Source organism: Macrotis lagotis, chromosome X (assembly GCF_037893015.1).
Source record: "Macrotis lagotis isolate mMagLag1 chromosome X, bilby.v1.9.chrom.fasta, whole genome shotgun sequence".
Taxonomy (NCBI): Eukaryota; Metazoa; Chordata; class Mammalia; order Peramelemorphia; family Peramelidae; genus Macrotis; species Macrotis lagotis.
This window is the reverse complement of record NC_133666.1, coordinates 66,312,169-66,340,164: the sequence shown is the minus strand read 5'-3', so window position 1 is coordinate 66,340,164 and position 27,996 is coordinate 66,312,169. Positions and strand designations below refer to the sequence as shown.

The window sequence follows — 27,996 nt, the reverse complement described above, 5'->3', positions numbered from 1 at the left end:
TGAAAAGTGAAGGGATGTCCATCAATTGGGAATTGACTGAAAAAGCTATGGCATATGATTATGCTGTTTTTTTTTTTAAGGCAATGGGATAAAGTAATTTGCCCAAGGTCACACAGCTAGGCAATTATTAAGTGTCTGAGGCTGGATTTGAACTCAGGTATTCCTGACTCCAGGGCCAGTGCTTTATCTGCTGCACCACCTACATGCCATATATGGTTATGTTGTAAAAGTGACAAAATGGATTGTTTGCAGAGAAACTTGGGAAGAAGTGAGTAGAACCAGGAGAGCAATTTAAACAATAACAACATTGTAAAGACACATAATTTTGAAAATCTTAGGAATTCTGATCAATACAATGACCTGTCACAATTCTAGAGAAATACTGGTGAATTATATTATTTACTTCCAGATAGATGATGGACTTAGTCTAGATTAATCTAGGCACACATATCTGTGGAAAATGTGCGAATTTGTTTTGCATGACTTTACAGGTTTGTAATGGTTTTTGTTTTTCTTATTTTCTCCATGGAAGGATAGGAAGGTGGGAGAAAATATTGATCTGAAAATTTAGAGAAAATTAAACTAAAAAAAACCCCTTTTCCACAGGGGATCTATCCAACATTCTAGACACTTTACTATAGATTTTGTAATATTACTTGGACAACTTTGCAAATATTCAGATTGTCCATCTGTATCTTTATATCTAGGTAAACAGTCTGCTTCCTTATCTGAAAAAAATGTCATAGATATATATGTTTGACATTTTTTTCAGATAAGGAAGGGTATATACATATATATATATATATAAAATATATATATATGTATATATATATGCCCACTTAAAATTAAACCATAGTTCTTTACTAACCACAATATTAGAGAAGGTCTATAGGCAGTAGCCTCCTTTTTCCTAGAAGCTTCACCCCACTTAGTGCATCCCAAAGAACATTTAAGTATAGATAGAAGAGAAAATGTATGGCAAATAAGATGACTTTTGTCTTAAAGTATCTCTTAAACTTAACATGATAGAAACAAAACTAACCTGCTTCTCTATGTCCCCTTCTTAACTTCCTTTTGAGGTCTTCCGTGATTTAAATGTTTTATTAGCCATCTTCCACTTTTCTTTGCATATTTATTACTACCCACCAACTTCCTGCCAATCCCTCTTCCAAAAGATAAGTATAGTAATGCAAAAAATTTATATGCTGGCTATTTGAAAAAGTATGTTTCATGCTCTACTTCTGTAGTCTATCACTTCTATTCAAGTGATCTGAAAGTATCTTTCATCTTCAAACCTTTGAAGTCATGTTTTATCATTTTGTTGATCAGAAGTCTTATGTCTTTCTAAGTTATTTTCCTTTACATTATTGTAGTCTTTAGTCTGTATCAATTGACATTAGCTTTGTAAAGTTTCTCTGAATCCATTCCACTTTTCTCATCTTATAAAAACAATTCTAGTCCATTGCACTTCTGTACTAATGATTTGTTTGGTTCTTGGCCACCTATAGCACTTTTTGCTGTTGTAATTTTTTTAACAGAAGAATTCTTTCCTTCTCTTTTTGACTTTTTTGGGGATATATGTGTAGCAGAAGTATTATGGGGTAAAAGGGTGTGTGTACTTTAGTGATTTAGGGATTTATTTTCAAGGAGTTTTATGGAATGACTGGATCAATTCAAAGCTCTATCAACCATGCATTCATATGCCCTTTTGAATAATTGCCATTTTCCTTTTTTTGTCATCTTTGACAGTCTGATATTTTGAGTTGGACTACAGAATAAATTTTTATTTCTTTTTATATTAGTAATTTGAAATATTTATCATATGGTTCCTGGGAGCATGCATTTCTTTATCTGAAAACTATGTATTCATATTGTTTGCCTACTTACCTATTACAAAATGACTCTTATCCGTTTTTTTTTGTTTTAATCAGTTCTCTGTCTCTTTGATATCAGATAATTATCAGTAAAATTGGCTGCAAATATTATTCCAAGTAAATGTTTTCTTTCTAATTCCCATTGCAGTGACTTTGTCTCTGCAAAACTGTTTCATTTTTGCTTATCAAAATTGTTCATTTTATTTTTTTGACTAAGAGCCTTCCTTCCCTTTTGCCCATTCATTTTTTTCTCTTCTCTGATTTATTATATGATAGGATGAGATGATGGAGACCCAAAAGATACCAGAGGAAAGAGAGGAGGGAATAGTACAAGAGATAATGTAGAGGTTGAATCAATAAGGATTTCAAACTTGATTATATGGCATGAAGGAGAAAAATTAGAGAGAGGAAAGAACCAAGAATTATTATGAGGTTTCAAAGGAGAATGGTGGTACCATCAACAGAAATTGAGAAGTTAAACAGAGGGGAAGGAACGTGGGAGGAATATATGTGTTTAGTTAGCAATTAAAAATACAGGGCTGAATCCCTGGGAAGAAAAAAGGAGTACAGATTAAAATTTGTAAGTAATTTGTTTAGAGGTGGTGATTGAAGCCATGAGAGTGGGTGTGATTTCAGTGAAATGAAAATAGAGAAGAAAAGAAGATCAAGGACAGAGCTTTAGGTGAACAATCTACATTTCAAGGTGACAGTAGGATGAAGTGTTAGTGAAGGAGACTTGGTAGGAGGCAAGATGATACTGAGGTCAGTTTAATAATATGAAAGTTGTGGGTGGAATAAATATGATGAAGGTGGTGGTCACTTTGGTTCATCAAGTTAAACAGTTTAAAGTCCCTACTGTGTGTAGTGCTCGGTAGGAGGCACAGGAAGAGACATTTATATAAGGCTCCATTCATACCCTAATGGAACTTAGTGAGTAGTACAGGGATAAAACACACACAGAGATAACTATAATGCAAAATAATATGTAATAAATTCATTAGAGAGGTCGAAAATATAGTCTTAGGGAAGTATTCAGGGGAAACAGTTGTTACTGACAGAACTTATAAGGGATGGCTTCATATAGGGAGTGGCATTTGATCTGAGCTTTAAAGGACAGTGAAGTAAGGATACAAATTCAATAGCCAAAGAAGATTTCTTAGAAAGGCTTAAGTAAAGGAGATGAGAGCATACAGGGAAGGGCTGTATTTGAGAAACACAGAGTAGTTAATTTTGACTGAAGCATTATGTGGAGTGAAGTAATGAGGTAAGGCTCCAAATAGAGGGAGGTGAAATGATTTTTGAGCATCTTCAATTCCAGACAATTGCATATTTACTTGATGTAGGAGGCATCAGGGAGCAGTACAGGTTTTTGAGCTGAGGAGAGACGTGCTTAGATCCACCCAAAAGGAATATGGTTCTGGCAGTGATGAAGAGTACATGATAATCAGAGGGTCACATAGACTTTGTTAAGTGACTTATCAGAGGCCATGGCAGGAGTCTAGACAGGTGAAAATTTTGCACTGGAAATAAGACTGGAATGGATGTGAGCAATATTACTGCTGTAAAATTGACAGGACTTTCATATCTGTGAAGAGACATGAAAGCTGAAGAAGAAGGAAGAGTAAAAAGCTTCATGGTGTAGTGAAAAAGAACATTGAATCTAGAATCAGAAGACCTTGGTTCTCTTATTACCTTGTAGCACTGGGTAAGTCATTTAGCCCTTTTGGGCCTCAGTTTCCTCATCTGCAAAATAAGGAGGTTGGACAAGGTGACTTCTAAAGTCCCTTGTAGGGGCAGCTAGGTGGTGTAGTGGATAGAGCACCAGCACTGGAGTCAGGAGGACCTGAGTTCAAATGTGACCTCAGACACTTCATAATTGCTTAGCTGTGTGACATAGGGCAAGTCACCTAACTCCATTGCTTCAAATAAATAATTTTTTTTTAAAAAGATAAAAGAAAGAAAAATGAGTTGTGAGAGCAAGGAGTAAAAACAAAAAAAGTCCTTTGTAGTTATTAATCCTGTAACACTAAGGCCTTGAACTTGAGGTGTTAGAAGATACATATATGAGAGAGGATGGAGGAGTCAGAAGGATATTGTTGGACAATTAAGGATAGAAAAGAAGACCGATAACAAGCACAGTGGGAAGTGGTAGGAAGTCAGGAGGGAATGAATGACATGATTGCCATGTAGTACTGAGGGTCCATATGGGAGTGGGTGGGGAATGCCTTTCTTTAATGAAGAGTATAAACCTTGTCCTGAAGTTATAGAAATCACTATGTACATTCCTTTTTTAGATTGTTTTGGTAATGCCTTCTTTTTTATTGTGATTGCTCTAAGTTTGGGATTTGGCTGAGGTATTAATCCTCTTTAGCACCACAATTCCTTGTGCCAAAAAAATAAAAAAAGGGAAAAATCCTACCACCAGACATGAAATTACCTCATCATTCTAACAAATAGATTTTTCTCCAGGTCATGCCCAGATGTTAGAGTATCTTTCGATTTATTTTTCAGTAACTGTTTCTTGGCACATCTCTCTGTAAAGTCAGCCCACACCAGATGGGATCACAGTCACCAGATGCAGGTCCTAGTGAAGTTTTCTAGGACTTGTTCACCTCTTTTTGATTTTGGATTGAAGTCTTGGTGTGTGAATTTGGGTGTCTTGCTTTCCCTTTCCCTTTTCCTTCTTTTGACTGGTCAGTCTATCATGTTGTCAAAATAGCTCTATATTAGATACCTTATATGACCTCTTCTGGACCTACTTTGGGATCCCTTGGAAGCATCCCTGGTTTTAAGACACTGACTTAAATTACTCGATTTGACTTCTGCATTTTGTTGAAGGCCAGATCCCCTCATCCTTAAAGGGAAAATTAGAGCTGGGCCAGAAAACTGTTGCTGACCAGGTTCTAGATTCAAAGACACTGCTAATCCCACTGGTAACTACACTGATCTCAATTTGGTCATCTACCTATAAAGACAAAATGTTTGAGATTACCTTGTCTTCTCCATGAACCAAAACATATTGCAAACTTTCGGTTCAGAAGACCTTTCCAATACTGAGATGGATCTGGGATCTCATTAACATGAGCCTTCTCCTTCATTATTTGCAGCAGAACCCATGTTTGTCTATCCTCCACATTACTGGCCTATAGAACCTTATACCCTATAAATCAATTGTAATTCCAGTCATATGCTGAGGGTCCCCTTCACTTTGTGCTGATATTATAAGCCTGACTTTGGAACACCCAGACTGTGGAGTTCTGGGTCTGGATTCAGGGAGACCAAACTGAAATGCAGCTTCAGACACTGATTAACTATATGACCCCAGGCAAGTAAATTAACCTCTGTCTACCTCCTTAACTATAAAATGGGGATAATCAAAACACTAACCTTTCAGGGCATTGTGAGGATGAAATTATGTAATGTTTCTAAAGTGCCTTGAATAGTGCTTGGAAATTAGTAGGCACTTAACAAATGATTATTTCCTTCCTTCAATAATTATCCCTTGTTCTCAACACCTGTTTTTATCTCTCATAAATTTGTTTGATGATGCCTTGTCCACCAGCCCTCCCCATTATAATTTTGTAATGTGTTACAATCTCTTAGAGGTTCAACATCTCTTTGAACTCCCTGCCTCCACTTTTCCCTTCCTTACACATGGTTTAGGCTAGATTTTCCCTAGTTGTGCCTCCTTTGACATGGCTTTCTGGTGACCTCTGACCATATTCATGTAGGGGAGGGACAGAGTTCTTATGAGATGCATTTCCATTCATACACGAGGAGGGCCCAGCTAAGTGCTAGTGTATACCCTTGCTAGGTTAGGATTAAGTAAACCTTCTGTGAACTCTTCACTGAACTATGAGGACTTCATTTGAACCTAACATCGAGCCTTAAATAACAGGGTTCTGATGTCAGGCCTGCCCCTGCCATTTGGCCTAATGGAATTGGGCCAAAATCATTTCAGTTGTCATATCATGGTTGAATTGGGGGAAGAGTGCTGCATATATGGAGAATGGAGTAGTTGCATGGACAGATCCAGCAACTTGGCACCCTACGGTCATGACCTGTTTCATGGGATATGGTGTCGTTGCGCACTCATCTAGAATGATTGGTGCAGTGGGTGCTGGATGAAGCTACTGGAAGGATAAAGAAAGCATTCCCTGCCAGCCAGCATAATAAGACCAACAGAAGCTGGCCCAATGTATTCAACAGCTAAAGGCAGAGCCTTGTGGTAAAGATGAGGGGCAGCTGCTGGAGCTGATGGGTGCTCAATGAAGAGATCCCTTTTGATCAAGATGAGGACCAACAGGCACAGCTAGAACTCCATGATTATGAAAATAAAAATAGCATCTCTGACCTCAAGGTTTAGCTTCATCTTGCCAAGATCAGAGCCATGAGCCAGAGGAAGGGGAGAAGAAATGGGGAAGAGATTGGGAGCTGACCCCAGTCAGTTAAAAAAAAGAATCCCCATCATTATCTTTGCTCCTTAGAGAGGGGAAATGTCCTTTAATGGGTGGGGCATTATGTGGACAGGTTTTTACCACCAAGGAAGTAGGGACTTTACAAGAGAAGCTCACACAGAAACATGATAAATCACTGGAGCAATGGTTTCTGAGGGGTGTGGTCTGTAATTCATTCAATATTGAGACTCAAGCCAAGATAAATAGGCTTAGGGAACTCTCTGAGGATTTACTATTAGAGAGTTGTTTAAATCAATTAGAGACTCCAGGTGGGGATCATTCTTTCTCTCTTTTTAGGTATCTGAAGGAGGAAATTATTTGCACCTGGTCCCAAAAAGATGAATTTCTGTTTTAGCTAGCTCTATGTTAGGCATTTGCAAGGGAAGAAAATGAGTTTGATAGTTTGGACCTCTGGGTACACCCTACACTTCCCTGTGACCATTTGTCTGGAACTAGGAGGGAATTAGATCTCAACTTTTGGGTGGAGCCCTACCAGAATGACTGGCTTTAGACTTTACTTATGGGTTTCTGTTGCTATATAGATGTGGGTTGATCAATTGGTGATATCTGAGATGGAGCTTGGGACAGTGACAATGAACAAATACTGTACCCAGGATATATAGGCACTTAGGAGATGGGGCCTGATGCCCTACTAGGTGGCAGGGGGCAATGATGATGATGGTTTGTCCTTCATTCTCATAGAATACCATGACATCAGGGTGTGATACCATGACAAGCATGTGAATTAAATTTGAATAAGAGTGGGCTGTGCTAAGTCACCAACCTCACTTTCTCCTCTAGTCATTTAGATCCAGTAGCCAGATATGAATCAGGACATCTGGAGATGGGCCTGGATGCAAGGCACTCAGGGTGAAGTGACTTGCCCAAGGTCACACAGCAAGTGTCTGAGGCTGGATTCAAACTCCTGTCCTTCTGACTTTAAGACCAGTGCTCTATCCACTGTACCAACTAGCTGCCCAAGGCCAGTGATACCTTGTCCAGGGCAGAACTTTGGGTGTGGCACCTGAAATGTAAAGTTTATGGGGGCAGCTAGGTGCTGTGGATACAGCACCAGCCTGGAGTCAGGAGTACCTGAGTTCCAGTCCAGTCTCAGACACTTAATAATTACCTAGCTGTGTGGTCTTGGGCAAGCCACTTAACCCCATTGCCTTGCAAAAAAAAACCCTAAAAAAAAGAAAAAAATGAATGTGGAGTTTATCATAAAGTAATTGATGAGTAGCCAAATAGGGAGTGTTATTAAAACTATATTATTATATCACATGTAATCAAACGTATTATTAAAACTATAAGAGAAATTTGGTCCCAGAGAGTAGAGGCCTTTCAGCCCCACTCAAGCCTAAATTAGCTGCTAAAATATTGGTGTCAGAATGATTCCTGTGGAAAATGATTTTTTTTTAATTTTTTGTTAAATATTTCCCAATTATATTTTAATCTGGTTGACATCTCTGTCCTAAAACACATATTCCATTTTGGATCATTCAGGGAAAGTTACAGAGAACCAGACCATGAAGAGAAGAAGTATCATGGACTGTTGGGAGTTAGCATTTGTTTTGACCTTTTTAAAATCTCTATATGGGTTTCTGTGAGTAAGGCCAAAAGGGGAACCCTTGTTGCCTGAATCATCCCATATAGTTCACATTAAGCATTTTCAGGTCCCGAAGGGAGTGAAAGATATTTCTTCTATAGTGATGGTAAAAGAAAGAAATTGAAATGCTTTGTGTCCCATTTCCCCTTATAACAATTCTATATTGCCTGTAAGGAAGACAGCTAGCTGGCATTATATGGAGCTGAACCAAGTCATTGTGTTCACCACTCCATTTGTTTCTGATCTCTTCAGTGTTGGAGATCAGAGTGTTCAGGCCAGAAGCAGGAACATGATGTTATTGTCCTCACCAATGCCTTTAGCTCTATTTCTATTGCTGAGGTTACTCCCCAGAAGTTGGTTTTCACTGTCCTTCCCCAGAATGATCTGACCCATCTCTTGTCCTTTTCCATTATGGTGGGAAAGTCCTGAAAGAATTCTCTCTTCCTGGGCATAAGTGTACATCATCTGACTCAGATACAGTCATGGTAACAGATAGTGGCTCTTATGAAGGCCTTTTACATACTGTGCAGCCAAAAAGGATTTTTTTAATGACTACAAAACTTCCTTGAAGGAACTTGCTGTACTTTCTTTCCCTCTGGGGTGCTCAGCACCTTGGCTCTAGGAGACCTCCCACTAGGACTCAATCTTGCTTCTCATGGGTACATGGTGGACTTGCTCCTTCATTAGTCTACGGGGTTTTCTTTGTTGTTTCAAGTGGTGTTCACCACCTGGTTTTTGGGGGGCCAGTGTAGTAGATAGTTAAGAGGCCTAGCTGGGACTTCAGAAAGATTTTCATTCCATCTCTCTCCCCGATGCTTCCCATGAGTGTATGGTTTGACCACGAGTGTGATAAGTAAGTGTTCTAAGGCTATAGTCTCCTTTTCTGATAAAGGAGATTAGTGTCTTATTGGGTGGTTGTGATGTTCCAGTGAAGTAACATGTAATGTGTTTGCAAACCTTAAATGGCTATACAAATGTTTGTTATTCTAAATGTGGTACAGTTGATTTGGGGGTCACAGAACTTAGCTACAAATCTTTCTCTTACTACTACCTCTGAGACCTTGGGCAAGTTTGCAGCTCCCTGGGCCTCACTTTCCTCATCTGTAAAATAAAGGAGATGGTTTGAATAGGTTTCCTCTTCCAGACCCTACTTTAGCTGGCTTCTTTAGGATCTTGTTAGCTGTTGTGTTCCAAATATTTAGTCCAGTAGGATTGGTCCTGCTGAAGGGTCTGATAACATTCTTAAATGAGGGTTATTCCCTCCCTTATCCCTCCCCCCCTTAAGCCAATGTCAAATAGTCTTGCATGCTGGCTTTAACTGAAAATTGTATGTTGATCTAGCATGTATCCTGCTTAATCCCTTTGACCTGATGTCACCTAATTATTGCTTTTATATCCCATTTATTATTCATTATTGCTATTAATTATTTCTGTTATGCCCTACTCAGTAAACATGCAGTGTTCCCACCACTTGCCTACACACTTTGAGTTCTGGATATTGGCTTAGGTTTTTTTTTTCAGGTGCCCCTAAGACTTGCTTTCTCAGGGAGGGAGGAAAAAGGGAAGTCTTTTGTCTCCATTCCTTTTGTCATTTTTGTGCCAAATACCACAGCCAACAGTTGGCACCAAACTTTTTGCCTGCTTGGAGTGTGGCTTTTGGAAAAGCTTGGGTTGGAATCCTAGCTCTGCCTCTGGCTTCTGGGTAACAGGTGTTGTGGGAAGGGCTGTGACCCATGCAGCCTTTGCAGATGTAGACAAAGAAACACATGTATAACTACTTCTATTATAAGCATCATCTGTGACTGGAACCCTAATCACACCCTGGATGCTGGTATGTCATGATCCATGGTGACTATGAGATAAATAATCCTCATGTCAGGAATTCCTGGGGATCTGCACCTGTTGGGGTCTGGTCCCTGCAACTCCTGATGGAGCCTAGACTGTTTGGAACTAAAATGATGATCTACCATTGACCAAAAGGTTGAATGAAGGTTTTCTGATGCTGTCTTCAGTGGGGCAGTTGGGTATAGCATCAACCCTGAGGTTGGGGGGACCTGAGTTCAAATGTGACCTCAGACACTTACTAGCATTGAGACCTTGACCAAGTCACTTCACCCTGATTGCCTCACATCCAGGGACATCTCCAGTTGTCCTGATTCCTATCTAGCCACTGGACCTGGATGTCTCTGGAGGAGAAAGTAGGGCTGTGGACTTAGCACCCCCCCACTCAAATCCAATTGATGTGCTTGTCATGGTGTCACCTCCCTGATGTCATTGTCTCCTTTGAGAACAAAGGACAAACATCACCTCTCCTGAACCAGAGAAGCTGTAGGATGAATTCCCTGCCCCCATGATGACAGCTTATGTAGCATTGAAATAGAATTTTGAAGTGAGTGGACATGTGTGTGCACTCCAGTTAGCCAATTCCAATCCAGATACCCTTGTAGATTGACTTAGCAAGCTGTGTGGATAGAGTTGATCCCTGGAATGAATGACTTTTTATCAGATCCTTCAGATCTTGGCAGTAGCTAGCTCAGCAAAGTACGGTACTGTCTCTCTAGCTTCTAAAGTACATATTTGGCTTTCTTGGTTTACTGTTTCTTACAAAGTGTTTAATGAATTATTTTACAATTTGAATGTTGTAAATGAATCCTATCATCTCATAGCTGGAAGGGGCTTCATAACTCTCAAGTATAACCTATCCCTGCACGAGAGGCCCCTCTACAACTCTCCCCCCAAGTGGTCACAGCCTTTGTTTGGAGAAGTTCACCATTTCCTGAAGCAGTCCATTCCATTGGCAGATGTGAACACAGTTATGCAGTGTTTTTATAGAAAACCAGGCTAAAACTACCACTTTCCAGGCTCTACCAGTTACTCCTAGTTTGGCATCTAATAAATTTGTCCCTAAATTTTCCTTTCTTGGAGCTGAATATAACCTCAGCCATCTTCAGCCCTTTCAATCCATCAGCCATGACGATAAAGGAAGTGGGGAGGGACTAAGATCACATATTATATCATGGGTCAGAGCAAAGAAAATAGGAGGATTATTTGGGTTCCGGCAAGGGAGGGATATATGCTATCATAGGATGACATGTACCTTTTAAATTTTATGCCGCAGAGTTCCTATATCTAAATAGCCTTCTTTTTCTTTCTTAGATAGGAATTAGATATAGTTGTTAAAGTGCTGAGGCCATTGAGTTTGAAAAACAGAGACCAAAAAAGCATTCTTTGCTCTCATATAAATTAGTAATGACCAATGGAAAAGTTCGTTTCTTGATTCTTGCTTTCTCCCCCCTCCCCCGCCACCCCAGTCTGAATACATCTTCATGCAATATGGAAATTCAGTAACAATTTGCAGAGGTCTCCTGGGAGGGATTGGTATAGCTTATTTCTGAAAGAGTTGTATTTTGTTGTAAATGTTGCTTCTTTATACACAGCCCACCATATGCTGCCAAAATGTGTTAGCTCCCAAGATACTTGCATGGACCTCTAGGGTAGGAGCTGCCGTATTTTTAAGGTAGTTTTGCCTATTTTTAGTGTTTGCTTCTTTTTCGATTCTGGTTTTTGAGGATTTTATATGCACATGTGTGATCCCAGACAATATTTAGGTAGCACCTGTATATTTTAGATGAATATTCACAAGGCTGAAATCTAAGCTCAGTCTTTGTTTTGTGTTCCCAGTACAGTCTATACAAAGTATAATTGCAAACTTTGATAATGTGAATATCCTCTGCAGCTTTGTTGGACTCCACACCATGTTCTCATGCACACCCTCCTTTTTTTCTGGCAAGCTGCCAGCTATATTTTTAGGCCAGTAGACCCTGAATAATATTAACTCCAATACTAATGAACTTCACTAATTTGAAGTTTCTTAACTTCCTACATAGTCCTCTTGCCATGGAATTAGGCTCAAGTCCCAAAATCTCAACCAGTAAGTCCTGCCCCTCAAACTCTTTGAGAGGTTCAGTTGGAGGGGAAAGCAGCACTGGCCTTGGAATCTGAGGATGTAACTGGGACCCCTGGTGCTTCATCTTATTGCCTCTGCCACCTGAAGTTGCTAACTTCACCTGTCTGATCCTCAGTTTCTTTATTTATTGTGTGAGAATGTTGGATTAGATGAGCTCTCAGGTCCTAGCCAACTCAAAATCTGCAACATTAAAATAATTTTCTTTAGCAAACTGTGGAGGGTTAGAACCTGGTCCACTAGTTGATAGTTTCTGTTCCTCATCTCTCACCATAATTCTTCAGTTCAGCAAACTATTTATTCATTCCACTTAGTACTGAGAATCCTCTTCCTTCTTGACCTCTTGGTTGTCTTTGGCACTGCCAATTGCCCTCATTTCATTGATGCTGTTTATCTCTAAGTTTTTATGAAACTACTTTCTTCTTTTAAATTTTTTTTTTAATTTAGGGCAATGGGGCTAAGTGACTTGCCCAAGGTCACACAGCTAGGTAATTATTAAGTGTCTGGGGCTGGATTTGAACTCAGGTCCTCCTGACTCCAGGGCTGGTGCTCTATCCACTGCACCACCTAACTGCCCCACTGCTTTATTCTAGTGCTAGCCCTACCTGTTAGACATCTCCTTTTCACTTTCCTTTACTGACTCTTTATCCAGCTCATGTATGCCAATTTTGGTGACCCTCAAAGCTCTGTCTTAGCCTTCTTCTTTTATTCCACCATACTATTTCACTTGATTATACCATGCATTCCTATGAATTCAATTAGCATCTCCATATAGATGATTCACAGATGTTTTTATCCAACTCTGACCTCCTTTCTTACCTCCAGTCTCACATCTCTAATGGCCCATTAGAAATCTTGAGTTGGATAGCCCAGAGAAACCATACATTGAGTATGGTCAAAACTGAATTCATTATCTTTCCCTCCAAATCTTCTCTTTTCCCTAGTTTCCTTGTTACTGTCACGAACACTGCCATCCTCCAGTCACCCATATTCATCACCTAGTTGACCTCAACTTCTCACTCTTTCTCCTTCTCTCCTCCCCATTTACAATCTGTTGTCAAGTCTTGTCTTTTTTTCTTTCACAATATCTCCCATACATACCCTATTTTCTGATACTGTCACTATTCTCATTGACTTTCCTGTCTGAAGTCTTTCCCCAGTCCAGTCCATCACTAACTCAGCTAGCAAATTGCTCGGGTGTGGTTATGCCAATCCAACTTGTTATCTCAATGATTAAAGGTAAAAGTTTCTAGCTTTCAAGGCCTTTCATAATCTGGCCCCTTTCTACTTTTCAATTCTTCTAATACCTTATTCTCCTCCATGTGCTTTGATTCAGTAACCCTGGATTCCTTGCTTTTTCCTTGTACCAGACATCCTCATTCTCTCTGTTTGGGTCTCTTGATGTCTCTGTTTGTCTTTGTCTCTTTCTCTGGTTCTCTCTCTGTATATCACTTTCTCTCTTCTCTCTGCCTCCTAGCTTCCCTGGTTTCCTTCCAGTCTCAGTTCCGGTCCTAGCTCATTCAGACTGTCTTTGCTCATCCTCTTTAATCTCACTGCCTTCCCTCTGTGCTTATTCCCAGGTTATGTTATGTGTAGTTTATGGGAACATTATCTGTTTGCATTTTGTTCTCTCCCATTTCCCTATGAGTTCCTGGAGGACCCAGGCTTGTTTTGTTTGACCTTTCTGTCCTCAATGTTTAAACAGTGCCTAAAAATGGTGGGGCTTTAATAAATACTTGTTTATTGCCTAAGGATTCAAAGGCAACAAAAGCCTCTGCTCTCAAGAAGAGAAATGAGATCCTTAGATTAGTAAACTCTATAAAGGTTATCTAGTCCAACCTCTTCAATTTTTTAAACAAAGAAATGGGGCCCAGGATTGTTAAGGGACTTAATGAAGATCACACCACCACTGAGTTACAGAGGCAGGAGTCGAACTCAGATCTTTGGATTTCAAAATCAGTGTTTTACCCATTTTGAGTGATGGTGTCAGGGACGAGGAGGGGATTACAGTTTTAAGATGTTGTTAGTGAAGACTTTAGGACCTTCTCCTAATTTCATGGCCTTGGGACTATGATGTTAATAAACATAGAAATTGTTCTGATGTCCTAAAAGCTTATCTCCGGAACCTTTTAAGGAGAGGAGAATGTGAAAGAGAGAATGAGAGTGAGTCCCAGTAGCAGCAGCAGGCAGCAGAATGATTGGCAGAAGGGCACATCAACAACTGGAGGAATCAGAAAAGGGAAAAATGTGGATGAAATGACAGGTGAACTGAGCCTTGACTGGAGTTAGTGATTCCCACAGACTTGAGGAAGGGGACTGTTCCAGGCCTGGAGGGCAGAGATAAGATGGCGGTGTGGGGTGGATGTGGAACAGCAATAAGTCTGATTTGACTGGAATTGAGTACCTAAAGTGATAGACCCAGGGCCTTGATCTGAAATTCCCTTTTTTAGAAAGGGCTCCTGGTTGAGGAAAGTATCATTACAGGTCTGTGCTTTCTCGGTCCTGAAGCCCTGAGAGAGGAAGTGACATGTCCAGGATCACTCAGTCAGAATGAATCAGGGCAGCTCTCCATCTGCTGCTGCATGGTGCCCATGTGTTCTTACTTCTGCTATTGATGTTGTTATTGTTCTCATCTATCTTTCCTGAACGGTGACTCCCTTCCCTCCTCCTTAGGGCAGGCTCCATATCTTCTGGGCTCCTTATCTCACTCTCCCTGAAAAACCAAGATATGCTGTCACACTTTGTTTCACTCTTTAAAAATGGCAATCATTTGCCAGAAACCATTTTGAGTTCCGAGGTAAGCAGAAAAAACAATTATAAAGAATGAACTTCCTCATCAGGGTCAAGTAACTTAGGAAAATTGAATCCAATGGCCAATTGGTAAAACTTCTTTTTAAAGGACCATATGTTAAAGAACAACTTTAGGAAAAAAGCCAACTGTTTATAAAAGGTAAGGACACTGATTTTTATTCCATCTGCACCATAAATACTGTTTCTTTAGGACTCAACTCTACACAGCATCAGTGCTACTTGTGCATAGGGGTATAGGGACCTGCATTTTGGTCTTGCATACATAGGGCTCCCTAGGAAAGGGGCACTGTGGGAAGTATCTCCCATCTCTCTCTCTCAACATCCCTTCACTGCTCCTCACCCCATGGATACAGTGCAAAATCCATAATAACAGAGCTCTGCACTAAGTGGCCATGTAGGCTTGTGTTGACCAGTTGGCAGATAGAACCCTAGGATCAGAGGTTGAAGGGACCTTAGGGATCATTTAGTTCAACTCTTTCATTTTTCAGATAAGGAAATCAAAGTCAGGAGAGGTGAAGTGATCATATGAGTAGGAAGTGGCAGAGCTGAGACCTGATCCCAGTCCCAATGACTCCAAACAGAGAAAGTATTCTTTTGCCATACCTCTGAGGTATTGTCTCGTGTCCTTGCCATTTTCCTCTCTACTGTTTCTCACTTTTGAGATACTTGCATCATAGGGCAAATTCATAAACCTCAAAGGTCATCTAGCCTACCTTCTCCTACAGTATGAATCTTCTCTATATCAACTCCTCCCTACCAGACTCTTCTTGAAAAATCTCCATTTATGGGAATATCATGACTTCTTCCTGAGGCAGCCCTTTCCACTTGGGGACAACTCTAATCATTAAGAAGGTTTTCCTTTATATCCATCTGAAATTTTATTTTCACCAACTTCCACCTATTGATCTTAATTCTGGGACCAGCCAAGACAAATCATTCTTCCACATGTCAGCTTTTAAGAGGTCTCTTGACAATCTCCTTCCTCTCTGACTCTTCTCTTCTTTACACTAAGTCTCTCCAGGTCTTTCATCCAGTTCTCAAAGAACATGGTTTCTTTAAGCCCATGACTCCTAAACCTTCAACAGCCCCAACCACTCTCCTAAGCTCCGGTTCCAATTGTCCACTGAACTCTTTTGTCTGGATGTGCCACAGGCCCCTCCAACTCATCATTTCTAGACCCAGACTCATCCATTTTTATGTTAATCCAGCTCTGAAGAATTGAACCCTTTTTCATTTTCCCATTCATCCAAGTGTGAAAGCTTAGTTTTCCTTGAGACCTTTCCCTCCCTTAGCTGTCACATTCATGTAGCCACAAAACCCTTTTCTGTTCTTCATATTTAATACCTCTCACATCCTTAGCCCTACATTTTCCATATACTGGCAGCCAGTAGTCCTTGGAAATGTCACTTAACCTTACAGTATTCGAAGCAATTCTTTACAGCCTTAAGTTTCCGAGAATCTGTTGGGACGAGGAGGTTCCTGACTTAGAAGAGGAAGTTGCTTGTGACAAGAAAATCACATGTCCAAATCCTATTTTTCTTTCTTCTCTAGAAATCCTCTTTTCTATCCAAATGAGAACATTCGTCATTCCTGGATACTGTGCTTTCCCTCCTCTGTATTTTTATTCATGCTCTTCCTTCTACCTAGAATTGCTAGCATTTGTTTCCACAATTGCCAAGTGCTTCACAAATATTATTTTATTTGAGCTTTCTAGTAACCCTGTGAGGCAATTAGTCTTATTATCCCCATTTTACAAGTGAGGAAACTGAGTCTGAGGGATTTTAAGTGCCTTTCCCAGAGTTATATTTCTGGTATTTATTTAAAGCAAACTTTGAATTTAGGTCTTCTTCACTCTAAGTCTTGTGGATAGATTACATCATACTATCTAGCTGCCCACAAAGTCCTCATTAACCTACTGATTTGAAAATATGAAAGCAAGCTCACAAACTTGGTAAATCATACATAGCTAGCAGCAGTATCTAATCTGATAGATGAAAATATTCAAAATTGCCCTCTACAGCTTGGAACCAATGGGGTGGAATAAGCATGAAATAATAGAAAGGACACTGGATTTTGAGTCATTCAGATCCCAGCTTTTTACTTATTAACTTGCATAACCTCGGGCAAATAATTTTTTTTACTGGACCTCATCTTCATTTTGGAAAATATTTTTTGTATTTTATTTCTTTCCTATTACATATGAAACTGTTTTAAATATTTTTGTTTGTTTTTTGCAAGGCATTGGGGTTAAATGACTTTCCCAAATTCACACAGCCAGATAATTATTGAGTGACTGAGATCAAATTTAAACTTATGACCTCCTGACTTTGGGGCTGATACTCTATCCTCTGTGTGACCTAGTTGCCCATTAGTTTTTTGGGTTTTTTTTTTTTTAGTTTTTGCAAGGCAGTGGGGTTAAGTGACTTGCCCAAGACCACACAGCCAGGTAATCATTAAGTGTCTGAGGCCAGATTTAAACTCAGGTACTCCTGACTCCAGGGCCGGTGCTCTATCCACTGCTCCACCTAGCCACCCCTGCCCCTTAGTTTTTAATATATTTTTAAAAGATTTTATTTATTTTGAGTTTTACAATTTTCCCCCTAATCTTACTTCCCTTCCCCCACCCCCCCACAAAAGGCAGTTTGCCAGTCTTTGCATTGTTTCCATGGTATACAGTTTTTATTATTTTAAAAGAATAATTTGGGTTCTAATTCTTTCCTTCTTTCTCCCCTATTTCCTCCTTGAAAAGGCATATAATTTAATATAGATTATATATGTGCTGTCATGCAAAACATGTTTCCATAATAGCCTTGTTGTGAAAGAAAACACAAACAAAAAAACCTACATTAAAATAAAGTAAAAAAACACACAAGCTAACTGTACATCTATCTGCATTCAGATTCCCTCAATTCTTTCTCTGGGATTCTATCCACATCTGTCTTTTGGAATTTTCTTAGATCATGGTATTACTGAGAATAGCTAAGTAATTCACAGTTGATCATTATATAATTTTGCTATTGCTGTGTACACTGTTCTGATTCTACTTGCTGCATTTTGCATCAGTTCATGGAAGTCTTTCTAGATTTTTCTGAAAGCATCCTGCATGTTATTTCTAATAGCAAAATACCATTCTGTCACAATCATGTACCACAATTTGTTCAGCCACTCCCCAGTTGATGGTCATTCTATCAGTTTTCCAGCTCTTTACCACTATAAAAAGTGCTGCTATAAATATTTTTGTACGTGTAGGGCCTTTTCCATTTTCTTTGATCTTTTTGTGGTATAGATTGTAAATGGTATTGTCATTTTTCTTTTGCCATATTAGCCAACTTGATAAGTTTGAGGTGGTACCACCGAGTTGTTTGAATTTGCTTTTTGTTAATCAGTGATTTAGAGCATTTTCTGGTATAACTATAGATAGCTTTAATTTATTCTTCTGAAAAATGCCTTGATCACTTGTCAATTAGGAAATGACTTACATCCTTATAAATTTGGCTCAACTTTCTAAATTTTTGAGAAATGAAGCCTTTATCAGAGAAACATGCTATAAGAACCCCCCCCTCAAGTTTCTTGCTTTTCTTCTAATCTTGATTGAATTGATTTTGTTTGTGAAAAACCTTTTTTTAAAAAATTTTAATTCATATTCCATAATGCTTTCTATCTCATTTGGTCATAAATTCTTTCCTTTTCTATTAACATGACAAATAAAATATTCCATGCTCCACTTATTAGCTTATGATATTACCCTTTATATCTAAATCATATACACATTTTGGCCATATCTTGGAATATATACTAAGTGAGATGTTGGCCTATGACTTGTTTCTGCCATACTGCGTTCCAGTTTTCCCAGTTATTATTATTATTTTTTTTATCAATAGTGATTTCTTGTCCCATGAGCTTGAATCTTTGTGTTTATTCTGCTAGATTGCAGTGTTCATCCTGTATGGTATACTGTGTACCCAATCTTTTTCTACTAATCTATTCCTGTGTTTTCTAGAAGCTAGCTAGTTTTGATTATTGCAACTTTGTAATCAAGTTTGTAATTAATGTCCGCCCCCCTTTTCCCCTTTTAATTGTTCTCAACTGCTTCCTGTGAAGGTCTTTTCTTCTTACGGAGGAACGTGGTGGCTTTTTGTTCCTAGCTCCACAAAATCATTTCAGGTATGGCACTAAATAAGTAAATTAATTTAGATATAATTGTAATTTTTATTATATTCGCTTGACTTGCCTACACGGAAGGAATATTTGGTTTAGATATGACTTTATTTGTGTAAAAATGTTTTGTTTTTGTGTTCATTTTATTCCTGAGTTTGTCTTAGCAGGTAGACTCCCAAGAATTTTATATTGTGTACAATTATTTTAAATAGAATGTCTCTTTCTAACTTTTCTTGCTAGAATTAATTGATAGTATATAAAATACTGTGATTTATATGGGTTTATTTTATATGTTGCAAGGTTATTTATTTTAACTAGTTTTTTAGATTATTCTCTTGGATTCTCTAAATACTCTTATCCTTTTCATAGAGTCAAAGTTTTATTTCTTCATGGCCTATTCGAATTTCTCAATTTCTTTTTCTTCTCTTATTTTTTATAACTAGCTTTTCTAGTACTGTGTAAAAATTATGGTGGTGGTGGGTGTCCTCATTTCACCACTGATCTTATTGGAAAGGCTTTTAGCTTATCTGCCATTATGGGGGATGCTTGCTTATGGTTTTAGATATGATTCAGCATTTTAAGCAAAGATTCACTTATTCCTATGCTTTCTTCTGTTTTTAATGAGAATGAGGATTGCAGTTTTTTCAAAAGCTTCTTCTACATCTATTGAAATAAATGTATGTTTTTGTTATTTTTATTATTGATACCTTTACTGATATATTTTAGTTGGCCATGGTATATAGTCTTTGTGATATTATCATTGTGCTCTACCTTGCATTTGATTTAAAATTTTTGCATCAATTTTGATTAGTAAGATTGGGCTATAGTTTTCTTTAATCTATGTTTCCATGGCCCTTTATTTAATATAACTTTTATTATATTATTGAATATAATTTATGGGATGTAATTTTTATTATATTATAATTTGAAAAGTATACACTCAATATTTCTGATTTTATGCATTTGCTAGTGCTATTGCATGTGATTTTTATTATATTAAAATTTGAAAAGTATCTATTTAATATTTCTGATTTTATGCATTTGCTTGTGAGATTTTTATGCACTAATTTATATCCAATTATCTAAATTCTCTAAAATTTGATTAATCTCCTTAGCTTCTTTCTTGTTTAGAAACTTCATTCTTGGTTAGATCTATCAGTTTCTGAGAGGGGAAAAGATGATTTTCTCTCATTAGTATAGTTTTACTGTCTATTTTCTCATGTAGCTCATTTCAGTCTTTTAAGAATTTGGATACTACAACATTTGGTTCATATGTGTTTAGTATTGATATTATTTTATTATCAATGGCACCTTTTAGAAAAAATGTAGTTTCCTTGCTATTTTTTAAAATTAGATCTATTTTTGCTTTTTGCTTTGTCTGAGATTCCTTTCCCAGTTTGTTTTACTTCAGCTAAAGCATAATAGATTCTGCTCCAGTCCCTTATCTTTACTTGTGTGTCTCTCTGCTTCAATTGTGTTTCTTTGTCCCCAACATATTGTTAGATTCTAGTTTTTAATCCATTTCAATATCTAATTCTCTTTTATGGATGAGTTCATCTCATTCTTGTTCACAGTTATGCTTTTTAACTCTGTTTTTTCCTTCATCCTATTTTTCTCCATTTTCTCTCTCTCTCTCTCTCTCTCTCTCTCTCTCTCTCTCTCTCTCTCTCTCTCTCTCTCTCTCTCTCTCTCTCTCTCGTCTCTCTTGTCTCTCTTCAAAAGTCTGTTTTGCTTCTGACCATTACTTCCCACAATTTGCTCTCCTTTCTATGAACTCCCTCCCCTTTCTTTTATTCTCCTTTCCTATTTCCATGTAAGGTAAAATAGATTTCTATACCCAACTGAGTATGTCCTTTTCCCTTGTTGAGCTAATTTCAATGAGAGTAAAATATAAGCATTGCCTGCCACCCCCATCTTCCCCTTCACTGTAAAACCTCTTTCTTTTGTGCCTCTTTATGTGAAATAATTAACTCTCTTCTAGCTCTTCCTTATCCCCTTTTACATTTCATCCCTCCTTTTTACCCCTTCATTTTATTTTTTTTGAAATTGTCCCATCATAGTTAACTCACACCTATATCCTCTATTTAAGTATACTCCATCTAACTGCCATAATAATGAGAAACTTCATAGGAATTACAAGTATCATCTTCTTATGTAGGAAAGTTAAAAGTTTAATCTTATTGAATCCATTATGATTGTTTTTTCCTGTTTATCTTTTTATGTTTCTCTAATCTTGTAATTGGAAGTCAGAATTTCTTTTCAGTTCTGGTGTCCCTTTATTTTTTCTGGGTAGGTGATGATGTTTGTTCTTCGTTTTCTAAGAAGACCCTGATATCAGGGAAGTGATGCCATGACAAACAAGGGAATTGGATTTGAGGTGGGGGGGTGTTGCTGACTGAAGTCATCAGCCTCACTTTCTCCTCCAGAGCCATCTGGGCCCATTGGTCAGATATGTTTCAGGACAGCTGAGGTTGACCCCAGATGCAAGGCAATCAGGGTTAAGTGACATGACCAAGGTAACACAGCTAGTGAGACACAGCCAAGTGTCTGAGGCCAGATTTGAACTCAGGTGCTCCTGACTCTAGGACTGGTATACCACCTAGTTGTATTCTTGGTTGTAATCCTAGGTCCTTTGTCCTCTGGAATATAATTTTCATAGCCCTCTGATCCTTCAATGTGGAAGCTTTTAAATCTTGTGTTATCCTAATTTTGGCTCCACGGTATTTAAATTGTGCATTATTTTCTCCTTGGCCTGAGAGCTCTGGAATTTGGCTATATTATTCTTTGGACTTTTCTTTCGGGTTCTATTCTAGGTGATGATGAGTAGATTTTTTGAACTTCTGTTTTACTCTCTGATTCTAGGATTTCTGGCAATTTTCCTTGTTAATCTTTTGAAATATGATGTTTAGGGTTTTTTTTTGATAATGGCTTTGAAGTAGTCCAAAAATTCAATTATGTCTCCTGAATCTGTTTTCCAGATCAATTGTTTCTCCAATGAGATATTTCACATTTTCTTCTTCTTTTTCATTCTTTTATATTCATTTAGTTTTTTCAGTGTCTCGTGGAGTTTTTAGCTTTCACTTGACCAATTTTAATTTTCAAAGGATTATTTTCTGCAGTGAGATTTTGTGTATCCTTTTCATTTTAACCCATTCTACTTATTAAGAAGTTTCTTTGCTTCACTAGATTTTTGTGTCTCTTTTACCATTTGAACAATTTCTGTTTTTTTAAGGTATTAGTTTCTTCAGTAATTTACCAAGCTATTGACTCATTTCACAATTTTTCTTGCATCAATCTCATTTATTTTTTTCCATTTTTATCCTCTAGCTCCAGGTCATCCCCCCAGTGAGACAGATGATTCCTGACGACCTCTTAAGTCATCTTGGGCAGGAAAATTGTAACACCCTGATCTTTTCTCAGTTCAACTGTTTTGAAGTTCGTTTTGAGGCGTTATTGTAAAGTTGTTTGGAGGGGAATTTGGGAGGGCTCAGTTCCTGCCTCTATTCTTCCATCTTGGCTGTGCCTTCCCCCTAATTTTCTTCTTGTGTAGAGTGAGGGCTTGAACTATACATCTTTAAGGTCCCTTCTAGCTCTAAATCTTACCATCATAGTATTGAAAATGATCTTAAGGTATAGTTTTGTTCATCTTCCTTATTTAATCCTTCTTTTATTTAATAATCCTTATTTAATAACTTCCTTTGGGATAAATGTCAAGTTCTTTATTCAAGTATTATGCATATAAGTGCTATATGTCTGAATATAATAATCATGAATCTCACTTTCACAGATTTTTTGGATTTCTGAGTAAGGATGGCTGTTCTCTCAGTGCTTTCTCTTCAATATTGTCATTTGAGAATAATTTTAATCATCCAATCTTAAATAGCTTTTAGAAGAGGGAATTTAGTATTTTACAGACAACCCCCCCAAAAAAAATCCCAAAACTTTTTGACGTGCTCTTCTTTATGTACATAGAGCCTAGAGCAAAGTGAACTCATGCCATGACAGAACATGTGGTGAAGGTTTCAAAGGTTTTAGGTTTCAAAAATTCTTTTTTTCCAATTTATGAAATACTTAAGAAATTCCTTTTAGACATGATATCGCTTCTTTGCTGAGATCCTTGTGGAATTATGAGTCTGCCTCCAGTCTATATTTGGCTTTCAGTGCATTAATTGCTATCACCCAATTCAGGGGTGCTGCTATTAGGACACTGATGAGAATTCCAATATCCTCTCAACCATTTGAAGTTCAAAACAACCTTCTCTGGCCAAAGCAGAGTAGGGGGAGGAGACCTCAACTAAGTCTGAGCTAGATTTTTCCTCAAGGGGTTCAAGTAAAACACCATGCTTGCTCCAGACTCTAGAATGATTCCATTCTCATTTTGTTTGATAATTTATAGATGACCTCCTAGGGTTTGGTCAAACTTTCTCAGCCTATCTGAACCTTGTCCCCACAGTTTTTTGTACTTCGTCTAAAACCTGTGATCAAGATTGATTTGCTTCTTTTTCACCCAGTTAATGTAGCAAAATATTATTTACTTTAAATGGGATGCAGTCACTTGTTTGAGTAAATCAGTAGAGTCACCTTTATATTCCCTCTCTCCCTAGCCTGGATATTTACTGCCCCCCCAAAAAAATCTAAGAAGGTTTGTTTAGCAGAGTCCATAATACCAAATCTGGCCTTTAGGTTTCCACTGCATCAGTGGAAGTGTGTCTCCAAATTGATTAGAACATAGTTATATAGTTGTGCAGCTTTATGCCCTAGGAACTGGGCATTGGTAATAATAACACATTTATAAGACCCTGTTAGTTTAGATAGAATAATTAATGCATTGGTTTCAGGATGATGAAATTTCTTATTCTAATAGCTCCTAGGGATTATCACACTTCCCAGGGTAATGTGGTTATTTGTATCTATGAAGCAAGTCCTCATGATGATGAAATTTTAGGACCTAGAAGTATTGTAGAAAGATTTTGAATGATCATCTCACAGAAATAACCTGTAACATCTATTATTTTACAGCTTACAGAAGAGGAAAGTGAGGCTCAGTAAGATAAAGTGACTTACCTGTGTGGAAACAGCTGGTAAGTATCACTTAATTTGCCTCCAAATACAGTGCTCTTACAACATTCCCTAGCTGCATCTCTGTTGTTTCCTAAGTTCCAGAAAGGTTCTTTCTAATGGATCAGTGGAAATTTCCTATAAATTTTCTTATAAAATCAGGGTTCTTTGGAACAGTTGAGTTCAAAACTGTGTTAAATTAGCATTTTGGTAATGAAATTGTGGACCGTGGGATTGTTTTTTAATTTTCTAAACTTGACTTAACATTTGAAAATTTAAATGATCAAATTCTAGAGTTTGAAATAGACTAATAAAGGAGGTAGGGGGGAACCTCTTAAAATGCTTTCTACTAAAAATGTAGTTGTAAGATGAATGGGGACACCAGAAAACCCTTGAGGAAGGAAAGAAAAGGGTGAAAGAAGAAGAAGAGGTATGATTCAAATTTCATCCTCTCTTTTCAAAAGCTTTAATTCTAGGACTAGTCCCCAAATAGGGCCAATTTATCCTTTGCTATTTTCTGTGAAGCTATTGGACAAGGGGGGGGGTGTGAATCATTCATCTTGAAAGAACCTTTCAGAATTGAAACCAGGCCTTTCAAAAGATATATTTCATCCTCTAGATATGCTTATCTTTATTGGTGGTTAATAAATGGGTATGTTCTAATAAAACTCAACCATGTCCTGTGGGTTCATGACTGCAAAAAGAGGATCTGGTATTAAGTAGGAAACTTAAGATGATCTAGTCAAAGCCATGTGGCTAAACCATAAAAAGCAATAATGTTGATTAATAAAGTGTCCAATTAGCATAAAAACCTGACAGTCAGTTAATGGAATGAGAAAAAATACCAAAGACACAATATCTTTTTGGTTAATATAGTTTTATCTTCATTTTTGTACTGAGCTTAGATTTTCTTGCTCAGGTTATTGTAGAAACAACATGAAATATGGATCTTTTGAAAGTCATCATTTCTCCCAAAGATTTTAAGTGTTTCAATTGCCCCTGAGGCCCCTGGTACACTCATTGATACCAGTACCTCCTATTTGTCTTTGAGAGTCTTTTTTTTTCTTTTTGGTTTTTGCAAGGCAGTGGGGTTAAGTGACTTGCCCAAGGTCATTCAGCTAGGTAATTACTAAGTGTCTGAGACCGGATTTGAACTCAGGTCCTCCTGACTCCAGGGCTGGTGCTCTTTCTATTGCACCACCTAGCCACCCCAGGGATTGGAAAAACTCCTTTTTTTAGGCAGTGGGGTTAAATGAGTTGCCCAAGGTCACACAGCTAGGCAATTATTGTCTGTCGCAGGATTTGAACTCAGGTTCTCCTGACTCCAGGGCCGGTGTTCTATCCACTGCTCCACCTAGCTGCTCCATGAGAGTGTACAAAAGTTGTCCCATCCTATAACAGATCCAAGGTTTAAATAATTCTTAGATACATATATGCATCATATAGTATGTGTAAGGTTACAATAAGCAATCCATGTATACGCATCTACATGAATATGCACATATATCTCTATGTATGTTTACTTGCATTGTAATAGATGTATATCTTTAAACATATAGATTATGCATGTGCATATACATGTGTCTTGTGTGTATGTATGCCTAAACATATCACATGTACTCATAACATAAATTATAATTATACACAAAAATGTATGTGACAAATATGTATCCATGCATGTTTATGAGCATGCAAGACTTGTGCATATATGTGTAATATACCCATATTTCAGCTCATGCATACATATATTATAGAGGAGGAAACCAATTTAAGCCATATTTGTATGTGTGTATACATATGGATTGTAGAGATAAACATTCATGTATGTGTATTTATTTCTGCATTATGTGTGTGCACATGCATGTGCTTATGTTCATGGGACATTATATACACATGATTGACATATGCCTTTATACACATACATGCATGTATTTTTCTATAGACATAGAGGCATGCAAACACATAATTGAAGGCAGGAAGTTACATAGGAGGCCAGATGGTCTTGGAGAGGGGAAGTTGAAGAAAACATGAGACTTCAGATATATCCCTTTTGTTACTAAATTGAAGATCAGGCCTTAAAAACTGTCTAACATTTGGGCAGCTAGTGGCGAAGTGGATAGAGCACCGGCCCTGGAGTCAGGAGGATCTGAGTTCAAATGCGGCCTCAGACACTTGATAATGGCCTAGCTGTGTGACCTTGGGCAAGTCGCTTAACCCCACTGTCTAAAAAAAGGCTTTTCAATCCCTGGGGTGGCTAGGTGGTGCAGTAGATAGAGCTCTGACCCTGGAGTCAGGAGGCCCTGACTTCAAATGTGCCCTCAGACACTTAATAATTGCCTAGCTGTGTGGCCTTGGGCAAGTCACTTGACCCCATTTCTTTGTAAAAAGAACAAAAACAATTATTTTACATTCAAGAATTCGGCATTAATGAGGACTTTGTAACCCTGGGTCTTGGTCCCCAAAGGCTTTACTCCTAATTAGCCAGAAGAAAGTTTAAAGTTTCAAAAATAGACTCAAATTCTATTTAGCTGACTAACTGGAGCTTTACATGTGAAGATTATTTTAGATTATGAATTCTTAGTCTTTGCTGCATTCTGTATGGGCCCTTTTGGCCATCAGCTGGTGAAACCTGTGGACCTCTGCTCATACAAATTTTGTTAAAGATGTAAAATAAAGTACATTGGATTATAAAAGAAACTACTTGAATATAGCTTTCAAAATATTTTTAAGTTCAAGGGTCACAGGTTTGGAACCCTAATTCTAGAAAGAAATGTATCATAAATAAGGCATAGAATTGACAGATTCCTTTCATTATATCCTGGTGATTTTCATTTCTGATATTTGGGTTTGTGAGCACCTAGCTGAAGCTTAACCCTCTTGTCTACAAGCTGAATGATATTAGAGTCCACTCTTTCTCTTGGAAGGTTGGGGAGATTTTGCACATAAATTGTGGATTCTAAGTCAAATCTGGATGCTGAGAATAGAGACAAGTTCTGCATTCATATATCTAGCAGAGCAATGCCTAATAGAATCTAGTTCAATAGAGAAATGCATAGAAAAAAGTGTGCCCATTAGAACAACACTTAGAGCAACCAGTTGATGCCCAGCATAAAAACCACGTCTCAGTAAGCAGAGCATCGCTTACCATGTAAGACTAGTGGGAAGGAGGCTCATCACCAGAATATGCTCAGAACATATGGGCCACCAAGCACAAATTACCCATTGATTTGAGTGCACTGGCCTCATGAGTCCTCTATATATGTGCCCCTCCAGATGTGTGGCCTGGCTTCACTTCTGAGGAGGGAAGACAATAAATATTATGTAGCACCTACTTTGTTCCAAGTACCGTGCTAAGCCCTTTACTTATATTTTCTCATTTGATCCTTACAGCCACCTATCAGGTAGGCACTGTTGTTATTCCCATTTTCCAGTTGAAAAAACTGAGGCAGACTGAGACTAAATGATTTATCTGGGGTTACACAGCTAGAAAATGTCTGAGACTGGATTTGACCTCAGGTCTTCCTGACTCCATGCCCAGTGCTTTTGTTTGGTAATGAATTGTAGGAAATCTACTGACTTTATGAAAAATTATTTTTGTTATAAACTTGAAAAAATCAACATACTTTAATATTTCCATATACAAAAAGAGGATTGTATGTAAAATTGTAAAGTCTGTATTATGTATAGAATTAAGTATTTTAGTGACAGTATCTGACTAGAAGGACTTGAAATTAATATACATTATGATGGAATTCAGGGCTGGAAAGGGTCTTAGAGGTCATCTAGTCCAATCCCTTAACTTTAAAATATATTTTTGATTCTAAATTTTGTGTGTTGTATTCAACTTTATCTGGTTTAGATAAGAGTGAGATTCAAATATGTCTGTACTCCCACACTTGCACTTGCATACTCTTTTTTTTCTGGTGCAGTCTATTTTTGATAAACAGTAAGTTTTTCCCTCTACTTCTTCTTTGTTGCCATTGTATGTTTTATTTCTCCACTGTTTTCTTTATTTTTCTTAAAACAAGATAGCACAAAACTATATCTCAGTTCTGAGTTAGTCTCTTT

General features: G+C 37.9%; 1 long non-coding RNA gene across 1 annotated transcript in view; it reads left to right on the top strand.

The window, feature by feature from the left end:
* The first annotated feature begins 18,798 nt into the window (after positions 1 to 18,798).
* Positions 18,799 to 27,996, top strand: part of LOC141500093 (uncharacterized) — a 51,423-nt gene continuing 42,225 nt past the window's right edge. Inside the window, exons 1-2 of the long non-coding RNA XR_012471835.1 lie at positions 18,799 to 18,876; positions 23,890 to 23,951. This is a non-coding gene — a long non-coding RNA (uncharacterized LOC141500093). The remainder of the gene's footprint in view (positions 18,877 to 23,889; positions 23,952 to 27,996) is intronic.